A 4,655-nucleotide genomic window follows, 5' to 3' on the forward strand; every position below is an offset into this window, starting at 1 on the left:
AATTATAAATAAAAACAAATAAAAAATTAAAGTAAACAAATATCTTTTTTTTTGTTTACCCAAAAGTATCTAGCAAGAAGATTAATCCTCAAAAAAAAAAAAAAAGATTAATCCTCCATCCCAATGATTAGAAAATGAATATTTATTATATTAAAATAATGTCGTACAATAATGAATTCAATTTTTGTGGATGAACTAGAGAGAGTACTTGTTTTTGAAGAAAATGTTCATTTTATCTTATGCTCATAGATGATCAAAAAATATATATGCGGAGTATATGTGAACATTATTGTGACACTTACAATCATTGTTTTGAACAAAACAAGTTTTTATTTGAAATAAATATTCATCACTTTTTTATGTTGCTCTAATCGATAAAATTAGACCACATACACTACAATCTTGGTATTCACTAGTTCACAGTATACCAATTAGTGCTATTCTGACACAAAATAGCAATCTCAATTGAATCGATTCAACTATTCGCCTACGCTCTAAATAACGTGAAACAATCAAAAAGTTGGTACATGCCTCTACATTCCTGATTCCTGTACAATGGTATAACCCTATAAATATTTCTGTGTAAATTAATAAGTGGCTTTGTTCTATTGACGAGCCCAAATATGACTATCAAGATTCAGACATTTGGGCAGATTGCAACTCAAGTTCGGGTTTATTAGTCATTCAGCTACAGCTACAGCCACCATGTCAACCTGAGCGTCGTTTTGACCTCCGGCGCTTACCGAGGAGTTTCAGCATGTTGTCGGTCACGTCGGGTGGGGAATTGTCGTCTTCTTCACCTTTCTTGTCACTAGTGTGAGTTAACCATGCCAATGCCTCGATTGCAGCATCCTTCTCGGCCAGAGCTTTGTTTCTCTTTGGTTTACCCACGAACTGCATTCCCTTGAACTCCACCAGTGCCCTGAACTCATTTGTCTTCAGATGTTTTGTTTTATATTTTGGAGGGTGGTGCCCAGCTCTCATCAAAAGAGTTTGCAATAAGCTTTTGGGGTTTGTCCCATCCTTTGTAAACCGATCATTGTTACTAGACTCTTTAGGCTTCTTGCTCTCTCGCCCAAACACAAATCGTCCTTCACATTGATCCCCCGACACCAGTTCCTGAACTGCAAGCATGAGGTATTTACCTTCCTTGTGCATGTCCTTGCCAGGATCCTCGAGCTGCCTCATTTCAAACGAGAGTAAGTAAAGCTAATGTGAAACTCATTCAACCCCAACTTATAAATCAATAAACCTCTTAATATACACAAGAAATAGCATCTTAACGTATTAGGCCTTTCAATCGATAGCAATCATGTCTCTCATAATGTCTAGTTATTAGTTAAAATTATTTCTCGTAGCTGAGAACGGAGAACCTCACGAAGAATGGGATCTCATAGCAAAGTAAAATATCATAACCAGATATTTATGAAAGGAAAAGCATTTCTTAGTTCTTAGCAATACCTTCTTTTGCACAAGCTCATCAAGCTGCTCTTTGAGGTTCGTGTAACACTCGGCCAAACTGGGATCCATGAAGAATTCCAGATAACCATCCAACATTTTCAAATGCCCAGCCTATACGACAGTGGAATCGCAAGTAAGTTATAGGAGAATATTCAGTTCATTAACAATGATGTATTAAATGAATCGGATTAGAGAAAGAGTATTACCGTAGCACCATTGCCAAGATTACCCCCAAAAAGGATTAAAATTGAATCGGATACTCCAGTAGAATCGCGTATGAAGACAGTATTGACCTTCACCTTTTCACCGAACACCAACCAAGGGTATGGAATTGTTTGATAGCGTGCATTCACAGAATTCTGAAATAAAGTCATTGAGATTATTAGAAAGCTTTAACTTGAAAGAAACTTTTAGGCAATAATTTATAGAGCTTAAAAGAAATTTATAGTTTGCACGAACATGTTTGGAATATGAAGCAAGACAATCATAACTCTAAAACCCATGCATACTCAATACAGAAATAAGTTAATACCCAAAATAGTCCTCGACTATAGTAGTTTTTCTCAATTTCGTCCTAAATGACTTTGGTGACCTAATGTAGTCCCACCATTGTTTGAGATGATGATTTGGCTCTATTGTTTTCACTTTTTGGTAATGGGTTTGTGTTTTTCTGGATCTCTAAGCAAATTTCATTTGTTTTAACACTTTGGTGGAGTAAAAAAGAAAACATTATTGAAATTACAAAATTAACCCTCTATTTAACACCAACTTAACGGATTAACAAACGGAGGACTATAGTGAGTAGAAACACAAAAGTCTGGGACTACATTAGGTCACCAAAGTCGTTTAGGACGAAATTGAGAAAACCACTATAGTCGAGGACTATTTTGGGTATTAACTCATACAGAAATAGTCTCCCATGACTATTGTCAATAAATCTTTTTGTTCCCTTGCTACTAAATTTTAGACACATGAAAATTGTGTCTGAAAAAGTTTGAAAGTGGATCAGGAAACTTGACCATATTATAGTAACATAAGAAATAAGTTATACTCAACTCTAGCTATACATTATTAACCATGAGTCATAATCAAGCAATCTATCTATTATCAAATCTCACTCTTGCTCTCTATTTATTCTACCTTCTTTATTTACTTAACAATTCATAGCTTCCAACAAATAATTTAAATATTTACTAAAACTGACAAGGAAAATATGATATATTGGAGCACAGGTTCTAGATAAATGGAAAACAAAGGAAAAATTGATATCAAATAGGGAAAAGTTTAATGTGAAAAATATTAAAAAACAATAAGTTGCTCTAGAAACAGTTAAGGAATTTAATTTGTTTATAGGCCAAACAACAATCTATTATGTGTTTGTTTGGTAAAGAATGTTAGAGTTGATTATGAATTTTTCACAATGCATAATCGCAATTCAAAATCAAGAACTTACTGCATATAGCAAAACTTGACCATCATCCATTGTCTTGAAAGACATTGACGTCTCTCTGTGCTGCACAAGGATGGGAAATAAAACTCATGTCAGTTGAAATTAAGGAATAAGAGCACGAGTAAATTTCTGAGCAAAGATGCCTTACCACTACAGAAGTAATTCCAGGATATAAACCAGAGCATATGACAGCACGGACTAATGATTGATTGTGACTTAGCTTGTTATTAGTTGCATTGTCTGCTTCAAGCAATCCAGCATCTTTTAAGATGAAGGAGAACTGCTTGCGAAGGGAATGAATAGCTTGAAGAGTTTGAGCGGAAAGGAAGTTTCTCCAACAATACTCATACGCAGATCCTTCTCTTTCAGCATCCTTCCATCCTTCATAGGCACGGACAAGAGCCATGTGGTCACTATAGTCCTTTGCTGAGAATCTGGACTTTGCTGTCCCTGCTAACTGCATCATAGGAAAAGATCAAAATAAAAGGCTAGTCAATGGATCCTGCAGATGGTATATACATTACATTGAGAAGAGAAGAGAGAGAGAGAGAAGCAATATAGGGCAATCATTGCTCTTGTAGGGCATAAGGTTGCACTGGACTTACATCCTTCTTATCCTGAGGCAAAAGAAAAGGATCTCTGACACTAAGACCAGCAACGATGGTCAAAATGGGATCAAAGCAACGCAAAATAGCACCCATAACTAGCATTTTCCCAAGCTTAGGATCCACAGGAAGAACCGATAGATATTTACCTGATAGGAAGGAAAAACAGCAAAGAAATACCATATACATGAGCAAAATTTAAAAGAGTACTTCACAAATCATTTAATTATCATAGGGCAGTGTATACCCAGATACGTAAGATTCTCATGTTCATCTAATGCACCAATCATCTTCAAAAATCCAATAGCATTTTGTACCTGCAACACCAATCATATGCCAAAAGAATAAAACATTATTTAGAGACAACAAACTGCAGAAGAATGAAACCTAGATGCTCAATGACATGGATTTTTATATCCTTAGCATCTCAAGCTAAAGTATGCAACTAAAAGGACCTTTGAGCAATTGGGAACCAGAGTCTCATATATATTACAAATACGTTCTTAGACACAAACCTTGTCACTACAGTTTTGCCCTTCCAACCTTAGTTATACCTTTATGTATATAGAGAGTAGGATGCACATTTTATTCACCAAGACAAACCCCATATATAAAGTCAAAGGAAAAAAAAAAAAAAAGGAGAAATAGCTCTAATGGAAAAAGGAAATATAGCAATCTTCTTATTAATATAATCACTTAAAATAAAAATAATAATTACAATAACAATAAAAAAGACAATTTTAAAAATCAAAACATGGCAGATATTTCTAAAGGTACTCTGAAGTTCTCCAGCTTTATGGAATACTATTATTGCTATATCTCATATAAAACCCACATTCTTTTTTTTTCATTTTTAGAAAAGTATAAAAGCCTAAATTAAATTTTCAGGTGAAGCAATTAAAAAGGAATTAATGAAAAAGGCCTGAAGGAGGATGAGTAAGTTATTCTATGTACTCCAATAAGAATCATTACAGTTAGTTATTTTGGATCCAAATGATTTATTCATCACATTGCTGAAAAGCATATCCTAAATATGATGAGGTCTGTTTCTTGAAATTTCTCCAAAAATTATAATTATAATTATAATTATAAATATATATATATATATATATATATATATATATATATATATATATATA

General features: G+C 33.9%; 1 pseudogene; it reads right to left on the bottom strand.

The window, feature by feature from the left end:
- Nucleotides 1-326: 326 nt before the first annotated feature.
- The window catches only part of LOC116006614, a 14,270-nt pseudogene continuing 9,941 nt past the window's right edge, over nucleotides 327-4,655 (bottom strand).

Source organism: Ipomoea triloba, chromosome 15, assembly GCF_003576645.1.
Source record: "Ipomoea triloba cultivar NCNSP0323 chromosome 15, ASM357664v1".
NCBI classification, from domain to species: Eukaryota; Viridiplantae; Streptophyta; class Magnoliopsida; order Solanales; family Convolvulaceae; genus Ipomoea; species Ipomoea triloba.